The sequence below is a fragment of the Cervus canadensis genome, chromosome 12 (genome assembly GCF_019320065.1).
Source record: "Cervus canadensis isolate Bull #8, Minnesota chromosome 12, ASM1932006v1, whole genome shotgun sequence".
Classification (NCBI taxonomy): Eukaryota; Metazoa; Chordata; class Mammalia; order Artiodactyla; family Cervidae; genus Cervus; species Cervus canadensis.
In genome coordinates, this window is record NC_057397.1 from 6,678,884 (window position 1) to 6,699,847 (window position 20,964).

The following is a 20,964-nucleotide window of genomic DNA, read 5'->3' on the forward strand; positions in this document are numbered from 1 at the left end:
TGCATGTGAAAGCAGGTCCACGGGACTCAGAAATAACTACTCCTTAGGCAATGGCACCCCACACCAGTACTCTTTCCATGGCAAAATCCCATGGACGGAGGAGCCTGGTGGGCTGCAGTCCATGGGGTCGTTAAGAGTTGGGCACGACTGAGTGACTGGCACGACTGAGTGACTTCGCTTTCACTTTTCACTTTCATGCATTGGAGAAGGAAATGGCAACCCACTCCAGTGTCCTTGCCTGGAGAATCCCAGGGACGGGGGAGCCTGGGGGGCTGCCGTCTATGGGGTCACGTGGAGTCGGACACGACTGCAGTGACTCAGCAGCAGCAGCAGCACACCAAGCCCCCCCAGGGCCAGTCTGTGCCGACCTCTGTCCCGGTGAGTGTGTGTGTGGAGTTGAAAGTGCACAGGCTTGCTGTTTGGTCCTCTAAAGAAAAGGCTGAGGAAACGTGTGTGCTGCGAGCCGGGCCCCTCTGCAACGTCTTCTCTGCAAGGCAGTACTGCAAGCCCCACCCTCCTGAAGATGAGCCTGGGATCAGGGAGCACAGACAATTCTGCTAGGCACCCAGGCCAGTAAACTTGGAGCTGGACCTGCCGTCAGGCCTGAATAACCAAAGTCCACACTCTCCAACACTCACCTTTTTAACATGTATCACATGCTTACTAAACACCAAGAGTCATTCCCAGGACTTAATAAATAATAACTCATTTAATCTGGAAGGCAGATATCATGAGGCCCATTTTACAGATTAAGAAACTGAGGCACAAAGGGCTCAGGAAACTGCCCCTGACACACACCCAGTAGCCAGGATTCAGTCCCAGGCAATCACAGGCCCATGGGTATAATCAAGCATAACAGAGCTTCTCAGGATGTTGGAATCTGGCTGGAGCAAAACCTCTTTCTTAAGCACAGAAACAACATGGATATAGCAAAGGATATAGCCAAAACCAAGCCATGCATCCTCCAGAGGACAGAGAAGGAAGGGTCTTCTTTGCTTGTTGGTGTGATAGATTCCATTAAGTGATTTCCAAACATTGAACCAGCCTTGCATGCCTGGGATACACTCTGTTTGGCCATGACCTAGAATTCCCTTTATTCACTGTCATATTTATTTGCTAATATTTTGTAGAGAGTTGTTGCATCGAGGCTCACGAGAGATATTGGTCTGCTATTTTCTTTTCTCGAATGGCTTTATTTGGGATTAGGATCATCTGTGATTGGCATCACAGAATGAGATAGATGTTCCCTGTGCTTCTACTTCTGGAAGATGTTGTAGAGAAGAGAATGAATGAAATGTTTATAGCAAAATGCCCACTGAGGAGGCAGGCCAGGTAAGGCACCTTTATGCTCAGGAGCCACTAAATCTCCATCATAAGAGGGGATCATCCCTACTCCATAGGGGATGCTGTGAGGGTTCTATGAAGTAGTTTCTGCAAAGCATGTGGCAGAGATACCGGCACAGACCAGGGCCACAGCCACTGTACCTGGTGAGATCTGTGTGCCCTGCTTCCCCAGCAGCAAGCATGGGTACCATGATTCCATTTCTCTCATCAGCTCTGTCTAGGACTTGGCTGCCAAGTGGGCACGACGCAGGCCACACCCTGTCCCTGGGAGGCAGGGCTGTGCCATTAGTCTCCAAAAGTCCAGCAATTAATTTACTGAGCTGAGTTCCTTCCACAAGCCAGCCCATTGCCATAGTAACCAGCCTTCCCTATTCAGGGACTCAGAGGTGGGGGAGGAAAGACAGTGAGCAGAAGGCAATTTAGAGGGAGAAAATGAGATCTGGCACATGGCGAGGCAGCCTGGGCAAAGTGCAAGCGCTGCCTGCTGCAGAGGGGCTGGCCGCTGCCCACGGAGGGCAGAGACTGCATGGACTGAGGCACCGCGGATGTGTTGCTGGGGCGACGGACGAAGCTCTTGGGCAGGAATCTGGTGGAGACATAAAAGCCTGGCGTGGCTGTGCCCAGGCCACTGAGCCGGGTCCTTCTGAGCTTCTGCTGTGCTGTCTGATGAAGACCGCACTTGCAGGTGCAGAGGGGCAGAGGGAGCTGGCTGGCTTCTGTCGCTATGGAAGCCCAAGAGCCCAGGGGGTTGCTGGGGAGCCTGCCTCCCGGATTCAAATCCCTGCCCTGTAGGACCTGCAACAAGTCCTCCTCAGTCACCACACAGACCGAGCACCTTCAGGGGCGTTGACTCTTCCTGCAGCAGCTGGCACGATGACAGAGCTTCTGTTTCAGATGAGATCGGGCGCATTCAGGGTGGTATGGCCATAGACCAGAGCTTCTGTTTCAGAACCCTGTGTTCAGAGTCCAGTTCTGCTTGTGGCTCTCTGTGCAAACCGGGGAAGTCACTTAACCTCTCTGGACCTCAGCCCATTCACGTATAACAACACCTATGTCACAGGCCAGTGTTAACTGCATAGGGGTCCCAGGCCTTTAAGGTCCAATTATTCCCCAATTCAATCATGCCCTGAAGGCAGGTCAGGCACTTACTAAGTGCCAGGCACACAGAACAGGACACTGTCCAAAAAGCTTCCGACCCAATAGTGGACACAGAGAAGCAAGTAGATGCTTCCATTTCTTTAGGGTCAGTGCTCTGAAAGCACTTGATTTAGGCCTGAGAGTCAGGGACGGCTTCCTGGAGGAGGTAACACCTGAGCCGAGCCCGGAAAGATGGGTGGAGAGCAGGCAGGGAGACAAGGGTTGTCTTTACCAGGAATAGCCTGCCTCCCTTCCAGGATCACTTATGAGCAATAAGAAAAGAATTTAGATGAGGAAGCAAAAGCAACAGGCTGGAGCAGAAGGCAAGAATAATTCATCTTAATAAGAATTATTCATCTTAATAAAGGCAGTCAAGGGACTTGGGCAGTGACCTAGAAAAAGGGGTCAGACTTTGCCCTTGGAAGCAGTGGATGTCCTCATGCAAGGGAGTGGCCTACATTGATGCAATTTCGAAAACCCTATTGAGAAAGGATGGATGGAGCAGAGGGACCAACAAGGAAGTTAGTGCAACATCCAAAGAGATGCTGACAATCTTTCCTAAGACAGTAAGGAGGTCAAGTGGTCCTTGGGCTTCCCTGGTAGCTCAGATGGTAAAGAATCGGCCTGCAATGCAGGAGACCAGGGTTTGATCCCTGGGTTGAGAAGATCCCATGGAAGAGGGCATGGCAACTCACTCCAGTACTCTTGTCTGGAGAATACCCATGGACAGAGGAGCCTGGCACACTATAGTCCACGGGGTTTCAAAGAGTCAGACGCGACTGAGCAACTAATGCTATCATTTTCAAGTGGTCCAGCTGCAGATTCCATGGCACTACACTTCCAGTTTGAACATCTGGGAGCCAGTCACTGAGTGGGTGGGGGTGATAAGCAGGACATTGTGAGTGAGTCTGAGTCGCCTGGAAGACACCCAGGTGGAGAAGTCAAAGCTCAGAAGAGAAATTGGGGCAGGAGACCCTCTTGGAAAAGTGAAGAGGGAGTGGAGGACAGAGCCCTGAGGAAAAGCAGTGTGCAGCCAGGGTGGGGGCAGGCAGAGAAGCCAAGTGCCAGCCCCCACTGCCCCGCTGACATATTAGTGTCAGCCTCACGTTCAACTATTGCACTTAGTCACAGAAGTGCTAGGGTACTTCCGTGCCTTTGATTTGCTTCCTGTCATCTAATGTTTTCCTGTGACTTTCATGGTGGAGAATCCTCTGTTGTGTACTTTCAACTAAAGACAAACAAACAAAATCTTCAAGAGAATAAAAAGATAAGTCGTAGATCAGGAGAAAATATTTGCAAAAGATACACCTGATAAAGAACAGTTCTCCAAAATATACCCAAAACCCTTAAAACTCAGCAATAAGAAAACAGCCTGATTTTAAAAACAAACTGAGGTTCTTAACAGACCCCTCACCAAAGAAGACATACAGAGGGAAAATAAGCACATGGTAAGATGTTCCATATCAACTCGTCATCGGGGAAATGCAAAATCAAACAGCAGTGAGACACCCCTCCACACCTGTTAGGATGGTCCAGACTCAGAGCGCTGACAACACCAAATGCAGGTGATAATGTGGAGTAACAGGAACCCTCAATCATTGCTGGTGGGAATGCAGAATGGCGCGGCCACTTTGGAGGACACTTTGGTGCTTTCTTACAAAACTAAACATGTTCTTACCATATGATCCAGCAGCCACCCTCCTTGGTATTTATCTAAAGGAATCGAAAACTTAGGTCCACACAAAACCTGCACATGGATGTTTATAGAACTTTGTGTATAACTTTCAAGATGTAGAAGCAACCAAGATGGCCTTCAGTATGTGAATCAATAAATAAACTGTGGTCCATCCAGACAATGGAAGATTATTCATCACTACAAAGAAATGAGCCAGCTAGCCATGGAAAGACCTGGAGGAGCCTTAAATGCATATTACGAAGTGAAAGAAGCCAATCTGAAAAGGCTACATACAGTATGATTCCAACTCTATGCCATTATGAGAAAGGCCGAACTATGGAGACTAAAAATTAAGTGGTTTCCAAGAGTGTGTGTGGGGGGAGGGAGGGAGGGATGAACAGGCAGAGCACAGAGGATTTTTAGGGCAGTGAAAATACATGTCCAAACTCACAGTATGACAGCTGGTTCAACAGGTTATGCGATAACAGATGTGGTGAACATACAGCGGCATGAATGATGTAAACAGTAGCCAGAGCCGTGCTGTAGTTTCACTTGAATTGTTTTATCTCCTCACAACAAGCTGACCAAACGGTGGTTAGAATCGAGGAATCTCAAACTCAGGAAAGTTAACAAATGTGTCTCAAATCATACACCCAGGAACATGCAGAACTAGGATTCAGTCCTAGACAGATGTCATCCGTAACCACAGAGGATTGCTCCCTGTCCTCTGTAGACTGAAAGCACTAGTTTGATGTCTCATAGGAGAGGAGGAAACAAAGAACTCGGGACTTTAGGAGTCTGGTCCTAATTACCAGCAAGAACATCCACCCAGCCCTCCTTCCATTCAGACATTGAAAGACTTACATGGAATCTGCTTAAACCCCAGGCTACCAAAATGCAGGATTAATTTCATTGCAGGGGATGGAAATAGAATGAGAAATGTGCTTTTCTAACCTCCTTCTTTGTGCTGTGGAATTCAAAAATATTTCCTATCAGTTCTTTTTATCAAGAGTCCAGATGCCAGTCGCATTTCTCTGCCAGTTGCTAAAAACTGTGAATGAAACTCAAGCCACGGCATCTCTGGAAACTCTGCTGGAGTTTCCGGGAAGAGAGATGTGTTTCTGCTAGAGATGCTAAGTTTGGAGATGTGGAGGGCCATCTGCCATGACCCGGGGCAGGGTGGGGGGGATCCTGATGGAGAAGGAAGCCACCATTGAGGGGGACGAGACGAGATTTGTCACTTGAGCACCTTAGCGTTGCCCAAAGTCCACAAGCACTCAGAGCTTTTGCGTTGGGGATCAATGTTTCTCCAGCCCCATTTTTAAAAAAATCTAAGCCAGTCTGAGCTGGGCTTCTTTCACTTGCAAACCACAGACAGGCCTTGGACTTTATACGGCTCCATCTCTGGAGCTCACCCAGGCCCTTCCAAGTGCCCTCCCCATTCCGGGTCCTTAATCTCCTTCCTTGCTCTGTGTCTTTTCCCCTCTTCCTCCTTTCATGTTTGATTGACAACTCAGCTTAGACTGGCTTTCCCAGAATCCTTTTCCAAGGGCTGACTTCCAAAGTCCATCCAGATACCCCACCCCTGCATCCTTCCCGGGCCAATGGGGTGGCACAGAGAAGGATGCCATCCCTTGAGAGAGCCCCACCATCCGCACCAGAAACCACTCATCGCTCGTGATGGTTCTGTGAGTCTATGCAAACATCCGAGAGCTGTCGTAACCTCGTTCTTCTTTCTTTCATGTTCAGTACTGAATTCTTCTTGATTTTGTTATTTTCTCTCTCCACCGCCCCACCCCAAATAGACTGTCGCAGTTCATTTCACAAGAGAGTATCTCAGATTACAGGGTCCTGAGGACACAGAGAGATATTTCTGTTTAACTTATTTTGAGTAGCATCTGGTCTGATGAAGCAATGCATATAAATAGTGCTGCAGCACCCACTCTGATTTGGGAGGTGCCGACCCAGTAGAGTCCCCATTTTGGGGGGGAAGGACAGTGAGGAGCCATAAGCAGTGAGAGCTGAGATTGACAGTCGACGGAGAGCCACGGGCCATGGGCCAGACAGACTGGAGTTTGGTTCCCGGGTCCAGCACCTGTCGGGTTTGCTGCATGATCTCAGCTACTGTCTAAGCTTCTGCGCCTCGTCGGTAACAAGGGGATTAGCCTACCCCACCAGCTTATGGGAAGGATTAGGGTCCCTACCACAATGCCTGGTTGCCAGTCAATTAAAAAAACAAAAAGACTACGAGCACTCAATTGAAGGAAGTTGTTGTTACCAGGGAGCCCTTCTTAGCACTTGTTTCAAGTTGCCAGTACCTTCTGTACCACCATATAAGACCTCTGTCTGAGAGAGTGGTCCACTCCAAACTCCCCCATTGCCCCATGCTTGAGGCAGAGGAACCAGAGATCAAATTGCCAACGTCTGCTGGATCATCGAAAAAGCAAGAGAGTTCCAGAAAAACATCTATTTCTGCTTTATTGACTATGCCAAAGCCTTTGACTGTGTGGATCACAACAAACTGTGGAAAATTCTGAAAGAGATGGGAATGTCAGACCACCTGACCTGCCTCCTGAGAAATCTGTATGTGGGTTAGGAAGCAACAGTTAGAACTGGAAATGGAACAACAGACTGGTTCCAAATAGGAAAAGGAGTATGTCAAGGCTGTATTGTCAAGTATTGTCACCCTGCTTATTTAACTTATATGCAGAGTACATCATGAGAAATGCTGGGCTGGATGAAGCACAAGCTGGAATCAAGATTGCCAGGAGAAATATCAGTAACTTCAGATATGCAGATGACACTACCCTTATGGAAGAAAGCAAAGAAGAACTAAAGAGCCTCTTGATGAAAGTGAAAGAGGAGAGTGAAAAAGTTGGCTTAAAGTTCAACATTCAGAAAACTAAGATCATGGCAAATAGATGGGGAAACAGTGGAAACAGTGGCTGACTTTATTTTGGGGGGCTCCAAAATCACTGCAGATGGTGACTGCAGCCATGAAATTAAAAGACACTTACTCCTTGGAAGAAAAGTTATGACCAACCTAGATGGGCATATTAAAAAGCAGAGACATTACTTTGCCAACAAAGGTCCGTCTAGTCAAGGCTATGGTTTTTCCAGTAGTCATGTATGGATGTGAGAGTTGGACAATAAAGAAAGCTGAGCACCAAAGAATTGATGCTTTTGAACTGTAGTGTTGGAGAAGACTCTTGAGAGTCCCTTGGACTGCAAGGAGATCCAACCAGTCCATCCTAAAGGAAATCAGTCCTGAATATTCACTGGAAGGACTGATGTTGAAGCTGAAACTCCAATACTTTGGCCACCTGATGTGAAGAACTGACTCATTGGAAAAGACCCTGATGCTGGGAAAGATTGAAGGTGGGAGGAGAAGGGGGTGACAGAGGATGAGATGGTTGGATGGCGTCACTGACTCAATGGACATGAGTTTGAGTAAAGTCCGGGAGTTGGTGATGGACAGGAAGGCCTGGCATGCTGCAGTCCATGGAGTCGCAAAGAGACACGACTGAGCGACTGAACTGGACTGAACTGAATCCACTCTAGCCCCTCTCATGCCTCCACCTAAGCCTGAGTGCCCCCAGTAACCAGGTGCTGGCAACCTCACAAGGCACTAAGAACATCTCAGAATCCTGCACTCTAGGAGCAGGAAGGTGTCTGAGAGATGTTAACCGTCTTCGGGTGAGGAAGCTGAAGGGAGGATCAAGCCCTCGCTTGGAGCCCCTACTTTAAGAGATGCTGTAGTTTAGCACCCAAGCTCCTGGCTCAGCCCTGGGGGCACCCAGGACCCCAGAGTCTCTGAAGACACTTCTCCTTCTGAGGGTGAGACTCCGACATCTGAAGCAGGTTGTAACCCTGTGGGTTAAGCTCTGTGAGTCTGTAAAGGGCCTTGGGCACAGATGTGTCCTGGAGCACACAGGTCTGTTCAGGTCTGTTCACATCATCCCCAGCAGAAAGCCTTCTCCTTCCGGCCTTCCTCAATCTGGTCCCCATCTCCTTGTCCAGGTTCATGGTCCCCACCGACTCCTCATGAGCCTTTTTCTCCAGCCTCGGCGACTTTCCTCTCTTTCTCTAATACCCCACCATTGCCCTAACCCTTTGCTACTGCCTCCGTCGTTACCTCTGAGATGATAACAGTCTTCTCCTTGCCAGGCAGACTCCTACTCATCCTTCAAAACCCCTAGGATGCGTCTTCTCCTCTGTGAAGGCTTCCCTGATTTCCCACGAAGAGAGTGTCACTACCTTCTTCAGGCTCCCCCAGGCCCCGGGGTGATATTGTTTTATCATCTCACAAACAATATTAAAACTGACCTACTTATCTTCTGAATCCTGTCAAGTGGGAAGCTGATATTGTAGTGTGTTGTCACTGTTCAGTAGCGCATTTGGGTCTGACTCTTTGTGACCCCATGGACTGCAGCACGCCAGGCTTCCCTGTCCTTCACTATCTCCCAGAGTTTGCTCAAACTCATGTCCATTGAGCATGTCCATGAGATGCCATCCAACCATCTCATCCTCTGTTACCCCCTTCTCCTTTTGCCTTCAGGCTTTCCCACCATCAAGGTCTTTTCCAGTGAGTCAGCTCTTCACGTCAGGTGGCCAAAGTATTGGAGTTTCAGCTTCGGCATCAGTCCTTCCAATGAATATTCAGGGTTGATTTCAGGTTGTATTGTGATGGGCTCCAGCATAGCTGTCTCTCTCTCTCTCTCTGTCTCTCTTGGCCCATCAATCCATGAGCCTAAGGAGTGACTGAGCTGAACTTAAGGCATTTCCCCTCTGGCCAGGCCTCTGTGGGTGGGCAGAGGTGAGCTCAGGCAGCTTTGACTCATCCCATCCCCTCATCTAGTGTTTATGTTCTTTTATCTTATTCCCTGTGATCTTTTTCTCCTTCTTCTTCCTGGGTCAGGAAGAGCCCCTGGAGAAGGGACAGGCTCCCCACTCCAGCATTCCTGGGCTTCTCTGGTGGCTCAGACAGTAAAGAACCTGCCTGCAAGGCGGGAGGCCTGGGTGCAATCCCTGGGTTGGGAAGGTCTCCGCAGGAGAGCATGGCAATCCACTGCAGTATTCTTGCCTGGAGAATCCCCACGGACAGAGGAGCCTGGCGGGCTACAATCCATGGGGTTGCAAAGAGTTGGACACAACTAAGTGACTAAACACAACAACGTATTGGTCTGTCTTTTCCATGGAGCTCCTTGGACTTAGGGTCCTGTCTCAGCGCCTGGAGGGTGGCAGGCAGAGAGCAGGCGCTCCATGTATCAGCATAACAACGGTAGAGTTCTCCACTAACTTAACTCTATATTGACTTAGATAATAAAAGCACATTCTCTTTTATTTTTTTGAAAAAAATACTGAAAGATATAATCTTAAAACTTCTATGTCCTGAGAACAGAGCAAGCACGTGGCTTATGGGCACAGGAGCTACTGTCTGTGTCTCGTCCCGAAGGGCGTTTCTTTTTTTCTAAGAGAGCGTCTCAGATCTCCACGGCCCACTGCTCTGCAGGTGTGAGTAGGTGGAGGGGGTGGGGGCAGGGATGCCTGGGAAGGAACTAGGAACAGAGAGCCCAAGGGGTGAGTTGCCTTCTCAGAGAATCAATGCACAAATGTGCCTGACACAGTGGGACCAGGGAGGTCCGTGGCCAGCGTGACCCAGGGCCCCGGCTCATTGTTCAAAGGACCCGCTGCTTTGGCATCACTGTGCGGGGACTCCAGGACCAAGCGGAGAGGAAGCGCCCAGAATTTCTCCCCTTTGGGAGTGGGGCAGTGGGAGGGGCTCAGCTCATCACCTCTGTGCTTTGCTATGTCCAGTGAAGTCAGGCTTTTCAAACCCAGTCTGAGCATTTCTCGGTGGGAGGATTCGCAGGAGCGACAGAGAAGAGGCTCTTGAAAGGTTCTGAGGACTGAACCTTGCCACCCCATCCTCTTTCCTTCCTTTTCACCTGAGAACTGTCCACACGTGGCCGATCAACACATGGTGACGTCAATGCATCCCAAGGCCCTCGTGTACCCATCCACCCGCGGGCTTGCCTCTCACTCACTGTTTCACCAGTTGGCTCTCTCGCCCGCCCTCCACCAGGGAGTCACGCATTTCTGCACCCCTCCCTCCGTCCCCACCTCATCACCACCGACCACTCACCCACACAGGCACTCACTCACACCGCAGGCCCGGTACCCTCCCCACTCCCACCCAAGCCCACACCAGAGCTTCAGCAATGGAGATAAATCAGGCAGAGTTCCTGCCTCCGGGACTGTACATGGTAGGAAGACAGCCCCAAAGAGGAACAATGCATTCAAAATAGTGTGGGTCAGTTGCAGCAATGTGGATGAACAGAGTGAAGAAAGTCAGAAAGAGAAAAGCAAATGCCATATATTAATGCGTATATGTGGAATCTAGAAAATGGCACTGATGAACCCGTTTGCAGCGCAGGAAGACAGACACAGACACAGGGAACGGACGTGTGGACACTGCGGGGGAAGGAGAGTGTGGAGCGAACTGAGAGAGGAGCAGTGACGCATAGGCACTACCACGGGTAAAGTACATAGCTAAGGGCAAGCTTCTGCATGGTGCGGGCAGCTCAGCTGGTGCTTGCTCTGTGATGACCTAGGAGGGGTGGGGTAGGGGGACGCTCAAGGGGGAGGGGATATGTCTGTGCGGCTGATCCATTTTATTGCGCAGCAGAAACTAATACAACATTGAGATGCAATCATACTCCAATTAAAAAAATAAAAACAGATAAAAATAGTTTGGGGAATACTCCACTTTCCTCCAAGACTCGGCGTTTACCCTCTCAGAAGTCGGATGTGAAAGCCCAACCTTAACAGAAAACACGCTGACACAGAGAAGGGAAGGGAGGGGCGGGGAGGAGACAGTGGGGGGAGCATAAAGGAAAGAGGCTTCTGCTCTTATCTGGCCACTTGACCCTGGACAGGTCACCTAAGGCTCTAGGTCTCTTCTCCTACATAAAGTGATTACTAACTCCCTCCAGTATTTTGCAAAAATTCCCTGGGGGGAGTATGTAAACACAAAATGCCAATGGTCTGTGTTCTAGTAAGTACTGCTGCATGGTGAGTGGTTGGCTAGGAACCCCCACCTGAACACACCGGGGGCAACTTGGCCTCAGGGCACTGGGGTATCTGCCCCTTGATGCCCCAAGCACATCTGACCCGCAGCAGGCATTCAGAGCATCAACCCTCAGGGCAGAGACCTGGGGGCAGGGCTCTCAGGAAATGACCAACCAAAGAGGAAAGAGATATAGGTATTTGTATTCAGTATGTAATGCTGGAGACCCTGGTTGGATTCCTGGGTCAGGAAGTTCCCCTGGAGAAGAGATAGGCTACCCACTCCAGTATTCTTGGGCTTCCCCGGTAGCTCAGACAGTAAAGAATCCGCCTGCAATGTGGGAGACCTGGGTTCGATCCTTGGGTTGGAAAGATCCCCTGGAGGAGGGCATGGCAACCCACTCTCTTGTCTGGAGAATTCCCATGGACAGAGAGCCTGGTGGGCTACAGTCCACAGGGTTGCAGAGATTCAGACGTGACTGACTTAGCACAGTACATTCAATATGCGCTCTGCGGCCAGGGCATCGTCTGAGGGAGGGGTGATCAGGTGGTGAGGACTTTCTTTTCCAGCATAAGAACAGGCTGGTGTGGCTAACAGGGAATCCTGGGGCCTGTACGACCTTCTAAACTTTCTAGCAAGTTGACCTACCAGGCATTAAGGATGTCAGATCTACTCACTGACCAGAGATTTCTGGGCCCTGAGCTGTCCCTCACCATGTTTTCTGAGTTCATCCCCTTGGCTCCGGTAGAAATGCTCTAAATGGCCCTGGACCACACAGACAGCCAAGAAAGAGAAGGGCCAAATTCAGACCCAAGCCAGACTTACACCCACCAACACAGCCCGGCCCATGAATCCAAGCCCCTAGGGCTCAGTGGGACCCCCAGCAATGCCTAAGGTCCAGAGCTGCCTGGTCATCACTCAAAGCTCAACCCACGCCCCCACCCCCGCCACCGACCATGCCACCGCTGATGGGGAAGGACTAGCATCTGCCATGCATGTTTGTATGTGAAACGCTGTGCCAGACACTGCAAATATCGGTACCACTTTTCCAATCTTGATATCTCACTCCCTTATTTGTGATTTAAACCAAGCTGTAATTTTATTAATCGGATACTATGTGCCAGGCACTTGATTATCACCATTTGGAAATTCCTTCCTTCCACAAAGATTTATCGAGTTCCTTACTCTGCCCACCATTGTGCAGACACTAGTAGTTCAGAGATAAGAAACACAAAACCCATGAACTCCAGGATCTCATTGGCAAGAGGCAGAAACAGACCAGCCCTCAGGCGATTACAGAAGTTGAGGATGTGAAGCTGTCGGCAGCATGGGAGGCTGGGGGTGAGGAACGCCGGGAGGGCGGGGGGGACCGAGATGCAAGGAAAGCCCATGCGGACTCTCCCACAGCAACTCAGGAGCAAGAGAAAAAGCTGAGCTGCATTAGGTGTTTCCTCAGAGACCTGCAAACATGCCATCCAGGGTCTTCTCCTGCCCGTCCATTTTGCTGAAGGCCAATGGAGACTGTTGCCCCACAGCCCAGCGGCCTCAGAGGAGCCATTAGACCAGGCAAACAGACAATTCAACCTTTCAGTTATTAACAGAGCCCCTCCTATGAGCCAGACACAGTGGTAGGTAAACTTGTTGTAGTAGTCTGTTCAAATGTTGGATTTTTGATTGATGTGTATGTTTGGGTAAGATTCTGAAAGGGTATTTGTCAGAATGTTACTATATGATAAGCTGGGGAGATGAAGACACAGGGGCATTGTCAGTATCTTTGCCCTTGTGAAAATACACTTTCAAGGGTAAAGCAACTGTACACTAATAAAAAAATAAACATTCATGTATTTAAATGCTAAAAAACATGCTTTCATAATTTAAGACATTCTAATGAAAAATATTTTCTAAAAAGAACAAAGATTGTCCATATGGTATGTATGCCTCATTGGATGAAGTCTATACATTTACCTTACACACTTAAGGCAGATCGGAATTTTGGTTCAGGCCATGGATTCTGCCCGAAGACATGGGTTTGAGTCCCAGCTCTGCCTCTTACTTACTGTGGGACTAAACATCTGTAAGCCTGGGATGGACAGGCCGTCCGTCTGCACAGCGGGTAGCAGCATAATTGGTCCCCAGGAGTGATGGGAGAATGCAGATTATACAGCCTGGGACCAATTGGGGTCCAATCTCAGGCTCAGGGTCACACTAGTTTGTCTTTACAGAGGTCCGAAAAAATGTCATGGGAAAGGAGATTTCAATTATTCTACTTTTTTTCTTTTTGATTTTTTTCTTGGGCCACACCGCATGGCATGTGGGATCTTAGTTCCCTGAACAGGGATGGAACCTAACCCCTTGCATTGGAAGCACAGAGTCTGAACCACTGGACTGCCAGAGAAATCCCCTTTAATTATTCTAAGTACCGCCAAAATCATGAAGTAAGGGCTGACAGACAGAGTGGCAGGGAGAAAGCCTTCATTTTAACGAGATATCCACTAACAAACCACTGGTTCCCCTTGGAAGATGGCAGTTCCCCTGCCCCTGGGAGTAGGACAGGAGGAGGTGGGCAAAGGCTGGGACAGAGATGGGTCAGGCACAGGATAAGGAGATGGGGCAAGGTGGCTTTGATGGTCATCTCACAGTCTTCAGATGAAACAGCCTGTTAAAGGAATGGCTATTTGATAAAGCCCTGCGTGGTCATGAATCTATCACCCCAAAGAAGCTTGCAGCACTGCTTGATTTTCAAGTGAGATTTTGTTGACTGTATTGTTGAGCTCAGTTTGCCTTTTCTTGTTTGTATACAGCACACTCTGGCTTCAGCCACTTGGCTGCCAGGCAGTCAAGGCCAGTTCCAACTGGCTCCTGTCAGGATGCAGTTAAAAGAAAGTCTTCTCTTTAGAGAGCTCCAACCAAAAAGGATGTGCAAATTGCTTTTTTTTTTTTCCCCAAAACTGTATTATGAACCCAACTTTAAAAAATTAAAATGATATTCTCATCTCTATCAGAACTTAGGCAGAATTAGCTAGAAGTAGTGAGCGCCCAGTAACTGGGAGTGTCCAAGCTAAGGTAGGCGGACAGCAGATGAGAACTTAACCCCATCAGATGGGGTTTGTCACCAGTGGGTTCTGACAGGCTCCACGACCACAGCGGGCAGGCTGATCGGCGCATTCCCTGGATCTCGGCCGAGACTTCCCTCTGTTCAGGCAACAGTGTTACCCAGCTTTCGGCTTCTCATGAAGGCTCAGCCCCAAAACCTCCTGAGAGCCATTAAAATGCCCTTTGACCCAGAATGCCTATTCTTTAGGAATAATCTCAGGGATGGCATTATGAGGGGCAGAAGTCACGTGCAGAAAGATGCTCGCTGAGGCAGCAAGTGGGAATGGAGGGTGCATCCACAGAAGGGATTCAAAGAAGCGATAAAAAATGGTGCTTACTAACCACAAAGAAAGTGACCAATTTTGCCAAATCATAAGGCTGAGGAGTGGTACATGTCATTCACTCATTCAACATTGCAATTCCTGTGGACATTTGTTCACTTACTCACTGCAAAGTGCAAGGAGGAGAGGTCAGTGTGGCCGCCTGGCCTTGACTCACACACATGCACACACACACACACACGCGTGCACACGCGTGCACACTCATGCACAATGAGCAGGAAGACCAAGGGCAAGCCCTCTATGCGCAGGTATCTCTCAGTAGACATGCATTTGAGACCCATCTCTGTCTCTAAATACAAAACAGTCAAGTCACTCACATTCTCCTGGACTCTGTTCCTTCATCTGTAAAATGGGGCAACTGTACTCTTCTCATCTTACCAGATATATCTTCCTTGATTTCTGCTGTCACTGGATTTTTATTAATAAAATATTTACTTCATTTTGTTTAATAAAAATGATTAAAGTTGTTTTTGTCAGGCAAGCCACCATGTCTCCCACTCCTGAGTAGGAAGATGGGCTAGGAAATCCTCAGGGACCTTTCCCACGCCGAAGGTCCCCGTGGCCCTTTCTCATTCTGTCTTTCCTCAGCTGCCTTCATCTGTAACGGTAGCTCCTTCTGTTGGTTGATAAGGGCTTTGATCCCCAGATGTGCCTTTGAATCTTGGCTCTTGTATTCCCTCTACCTGTCCTGAGGTGAGCCATTCAGACTCTCACCTTCCATTTCTTGTTCACAAAAACCGAGAAACAAATGACCCACAGAGAGTTCACAGTCCTGACGCGAGTGACCACACACCCCTGCTGGCCTCCATCAGCAGCAGCACTGAAGGAAGAAGAGCAGGGGGCCAGAGTGGATGAGCAGAATTTTAGGGGTGGAAAGGAAGCACTTAGGAAGTGCAGAACCTCAAGCTGGGAGAAGACCTTAAATGTTCACCTGGCCATCAACATTCAGATCAGCACCCCTGCCGGCCCTGTGAAATGGCCATCCAATCTCTGTTTAAATACCCCCAGCTTTGGAGCCGCGTCCCCCAGTGAGTGGATCCAGGGGACCCCTCCTGTCTCTGACCCGATCTTCCTTCCCACTGGACAGAAATCCAGCGTCCAGTGAAATTTCATCCACCGGTTCTCCTGCTTCCACCCTCTGGGGACCAAGAGAGTGGGTCAGCTGTCTCTTCTCCACGGCATCCCCCAGATTCCTTTGGCCACGGGTCTTCATTCCTCCACACCAGAGGCTCTTTCTTATAGTCCACAGCTCTGTTCCCAGGGCAGCCTGCGTTCTCTCCTCTGAAAGTGACTCCGCTTATCTGCAACCCTCTTAGAATAAAATCAGAGGGAGAGAGATAACCCAGACCTGCCAGTCCAGAGGGGTCAAGCCCCCTGCTGGTCACACCAATGACCGTGGATGATCAGGGGGCATCTGCCTGGCTGGTGGGTGGCCACATGGACGGCCTCCCTGGGACACAAGCAAAGGCTGTCCAATCTTCTCATTTCTCAAGAGAAGCCAGAAATTGAGATGTGTACAAGAAATCTCCTGATCAGTTCATGTTGAAAAGTAATTCAAACAAATGCAAAATGCACCTAAGAAGCATTAAGACTGTCTGTGGGCTGGATCAGCCTGTGCGCCACTTCCTTAACCGTTTTGTCAATATGAAAAAACTTGAGAATCTGATGAAACTTTGAAGAAGCTCCAGGAAAAAAAAAGTTACAAATTTCTGCTCCCAACATTTTCAAGGCCCCAGGGAGGTGTGCATGTGCTCCGACAGTCAGTTGTGTCTGACTCTTTTTTACCCCAGGGACTGTAGCCCACCAGGCTTCTCTGTCCATGGGATTTTCCAGGCAAGCATACTGGAGCGGGTTGCCATTTCGTACTCCAGTGGATCTTTCCAACCCAGGGATCCAACCCGAGTCTCTTGTGTCTCCTGCTATGGCAGGTGGATTTTTTTACCATTAGTACCACCTTGGAAGCCCCTTCAAGGCCCCATGGATCCCCAGAGTCACTTCTGGATCCCCAGGAAAGGAACCCCTCAGCCCTTCCAGCCTCTTGACAGACACACCCAACGGACACAAGATGACAATTTCCTCCAAATCACGCAGTTGGCCCCTGAGCAGCAGAGAGACAAGTAGATGCAGGATGGGTTGGGGATACAATCACTGATGCCACCCCCTCCCTGAGTCTGTGAAGCAGAAGCTAACTTAGATACACCACATGCCGAAGAGGTCCCGGGCACTCTCAGAGTTCTCCCTGCGTGCTTTCATCATGTCCACTTGGCAGATAAGGAACCCAAACCTCCCTGGGCACAGCTCCTCCAGCTCACGGCAGCCAGAGAGAGCAACGGAGTTAAGACCAGGAGGCCAGATGAGCAGCAAGGCTCCTGCCCTTCACCAGCATCGGTGCCAACCAGACAGCACACCCCACTCAGCCCAGCCGCAAGCAACACAGAAGCTCTGGGCTTTAGAACTTCCCCAGAACAACTCGGTGAAATAAACTAGAAGGGTCTGAAGATGCAGCCCATCACCAGGGGCTCTCACAGCACAAGTCTGGCTTCCTCGGATGTTGCCGGCTGTATATCCTCAAGGAGACACAGACAGACGGGGCTGGAATGACCTGTGTTCCAACAGGGGTGCTGCACAAGGTGCTGGAAGATGACAAATAATGGAATGATGTTCTGGGGAGGGGCCGGGGGGTCGCCCCCTTCAGGGCATGCCTGATAAGCCTCTCCCCTGTCTGTCATCTCTGAGTCTGGACTTGAGTGGGAAGAAGGGAGGGCACATTTTTCCAAAAATGTGACTAATTCCAATTACACTTTATAACCTGGGACAAGCAGCTCAGGTCTGCTGCAGAGACTGGCTTTGCAGAAAGGGGACAAAAACACCTTCCTGGGCCAGAGAAAGTTGGGAGAGGGAGACACACTGCTCAGATAGGAAAGAGATGTTGTCAGCTGAGACCAACAGGCAAAAAGCTCCTGGACACTGAATGCAAAACCAAAGGGACGCTATTCTTCCCCACTTCACTCTCTTTGTGATCTTTTGTTTGTCTTTTTTTTTTTTTTAATCTTTCTGGCTCCTGCTCCAAATTTCTTATTGGAAAGTTGAAAGAAGCTAGGATGTCTCAACAACTCAAAAGTAGCAACTCAGAAACCAACCCACATCTGACAGGCTGCCAGGCGTCAGCCACCCTGTGCTCGTGTCTCCCAGGGCCGCTCGGCTAGAATCAAACAGGTGTTTCTCACTGACTTTGCTCCATCCCACTCTGAACCTGGGCCCAGCAACGGCCCACCTGTCAGGACGGAGGTCATTGCCTGAGGAGATCAGTGTGCTGGCTCCCCAGAAGGAGCTAAATCCCAGGGAGGAGAGGGCCTTGCCTCCGGGGCTCACGCCCCCAGGACGCTCCCCTGCTGGTCACGGGGAGATGGGGGAAGCCTGAGGCCCTGTGACCCCCGGCAGCCCCGAGCAGAGAAGAGAAGCCGGCCTTACCTGGCAGCGGCGAGGCTCAGGGGGATGCCGGCCAGAGTCCCAGTCCAGGCGGATCCAGAAGAGGCGAGTTTGGAGAAGCCGCGGGCCCCAGGCAGCCCCCTCCGGGGCGGGGGGTGTCACCTGCCAGCGACCCCGCCCACCCTCCCCCCAATCTAGCAAACTGATTCCCTAGGTTAGACCTGTAATAGCTCTGGCGCCCTGGCCCCGGCCGGGGGTCCGGAGAGAGAGCTAGTTATCCGACCACTAACTAAATAAATACCGTAAAAAAAGGTGAGGCTTGGCACTTAGAGGATAAAACAGAAAGTTTGTGAGAAACAGAAAAATAAGGAAACAGGAGACACCTCCTTTGGAAAGAAAAAAAAAAAAATGCAGCAGCGGCAGCCAGTCCAGCTGCTGCCCAAGAACAAAGCTACTCGGGTCCCCCCAGGGGCGAAGCAACCGGAGCGGTGGGATCCCCAGCCCGGAGCGCGGAGGGCGGGGCCCGGCGGTGGGCGGGGCGAGGAGGGCGGCGGGCGGGGCGAGGTGGGCAGCGGGCGGGGAGGGGCGGGGCGAGGAGGGCGGGGGTGGGGCTAGCGGAGAAGTAGTTGCCAGGTCCCCTGGAGTGCCAGGGGCGGGAGGGGCGGGAGGCTCCCGGAAGAAAGAGCAGAGGGGGGATGGGGTGTCCCTCTGGGGGTCGCGGTGGGGCGGGGTTGGGGGGCAGGAGGCTGGGGATGGGTCAGGGCAGCAGGAACAGCGTCGGGCTCCAGGCGGCAAAGAGGAGTCGCTCAGAAGCCCCGGACAGGGCCTGACAACTCTCGTCCAATTATAGACTTCAGCGGGTATTTCGGTCCCTTTTAGAGCCTGGTCTGAAATAGCCCCCTCGCTAGGCAGCAGCTGCCTGCAAGTTTGGGGGGGCAGGGGGCCGGGAGTGGGGGCTTCGCTTTTGCCGCGCTCTGTGAGCCCCTCTCCTGGCCCAGCACCTGCCTGCCTCTCACTACAGGTGGCCCGTCTCCCGGCTCTCAGCACATCCTGGGAGAGGGGTGGGTTGATGTCCTCATTTTGAGATGAGGACTAGGAAGGTTCAGGGAGAGCCATTGTCATCCGCCCGCCGGGGTCCCCCAGGAGGGGGGGGGGCGGGACCAGGTGGGTGTGAGGAGCACACTTTCCTTCCTCAAGGGCTGCCCAGCCTCCAAAAGAAGAGAGTGAACAGGTGCTGGCCCCAGGGGCTCTTCTACTTTTTCTTGCTGACCTCTGTTCCTAAAAATGGGCCAGGCATGGGTATTTTGAACTAGATGAGAACATGGCTTAATTTGAATGACCTCCCTCAGCCCCACTCGACCCAAATCAGACTCCCAAACTCGGGGGTGTCTTTATTTGGCCTCCTGCTCGGCAGCAGGGATTTAATAAACAGACAAAGTGGGGCTCATCTGTGACCCAGGGAATTCTCAGCCATCCAACCGCTTCCTTCCTCTCCTCCTCGTTTCTCTTTGTCCCTGTGGCAGTTCATTCCACGTGTGGTGACCGGGGACCCACCAGGTACCAGGCAGAGTGTCAGGTGCCAGGTAGATGGAACACAGGAGGCATGCTGGGGGCGGGGAGGGCGCTGTCCTGGCATGAGATGGCAAGGAACTGAGATGGGCGCCCTGGTTATCAGAGTCACAGGCAGGGTAGGGAGGCTAGGAAGAGAGTCATCACACCTGCGTGAAAGGACTAGAGGGCCCAGTCACTTAACACACAGGCGTCACGGGCCCAGGTGCCAGGCATCATGGTGAGCCCGGTCAGGAGGGGCAGGTTGCCTGTGTCCATCATCACAGGGAGACAGAAAACAAGGATGCAGCCCACCACATTGAATGACCAGGTTGTCCTACGTGCTGTGAAGGACACAGAGAAGAAAATGAATTAGAGAGTGAATGGGGAGGGAGCTGGGCTCCAGAATCAGTACCAGGAGACCATGACTAGAGATGAGAGCACCTCTACTCTGCCTGGTGAAGGAGGGCACCCAGGGTCAAGGCTCGCAGGGTGCCCAGAGGTCACTAGGGCATAAGAGGCTGTCCAGGCAGTGAAGGACTTGAGCTTGGAGTTGAGGGCCCCTTGTGGCCTGGCGTTCATGGCGGGCTGTGGCCAGGGGCCAGGCTAGAGAGGGGAGCAGGGCCCAGGTGACTGATGGAGCTGGGGAGGCCTGAGAAGAGCGTGGACTCAAGCCTGATGATCAGGAGTGTCTGGAGTGCTTGGGGGGCAGGGGTTTGGCCAGTGGGGGGCTTTCTAGAGCCCATGGGCCACGGCAGGGAGGTGAGCTGGGAAACCATCCAAGATCAGAGAGAGCACGCTCCTAGAATAGCTAGTGCCAAGCCCCATGGTGAAAACGAGCTTGCACATTTGAGGGGCAACCCCAGCGGGGTCCCCCGAACAACCTCTCCCCTCTGAAGACCCCTGAGACCTAGTGAGGGAGGTCTGGCTCATGGGACAGAGGGCCCCTCCCACCCCTGGGACTGTCTCTGGGACCCTGCCCTGCAGTGGTCCTGGCGCCCAGGGCTCTCCCCCTACCCCTGCCCCAGGCCTCGCCGTGATGAGTGTGTCCTGACCACCAACTGTGGCCAGAGCCCACAGCCCCCACCACACAACCTAGCCCTCAATCTCCCATCTTCCCTTCTGCTGCTGCCAATGTTTTTTTTTTTTTTTAATTACTTTGTTTTTTAATTTTTATCAAATGCAATTGTAACCTTTTATTTTTTTGTAGCGCCTAGCAGCATATGGGATTTTAGTTCCCTGACCAGGGATTGAACCCTTGCCCCTGCTATGGAAGCATGTAATGTGAATCATTGGACTGCCAGGGAAATCCCTGCTGCCACTGTTAG

At 51.0% G+C, this 20,964-nt stretch overlaps 1 protein-coding gene across 1 annotated transcript in view; it reads right to left on the minus strand.

The window, feature by feature from the left end:
• The window catches only part of COL22A1 (collagen type XXII alpha 1 chain), a 221,792-nt gene extending 203,204 nt beyond the window's left edge, over positions 1-18,588 (minus strand). The window contains exon 1 of the mRNA XM_043483931.1: positions 18,131-18,588. The gene's annotated coding sequence lies outside the window, so the exon portion shown is untranslated. The remainder of the gene's footprint in view (positions 1-18,130) is intronic.
• Between the last annotated feature and the right edge of the window lie 2,376 nt (positions 18,589-20,964).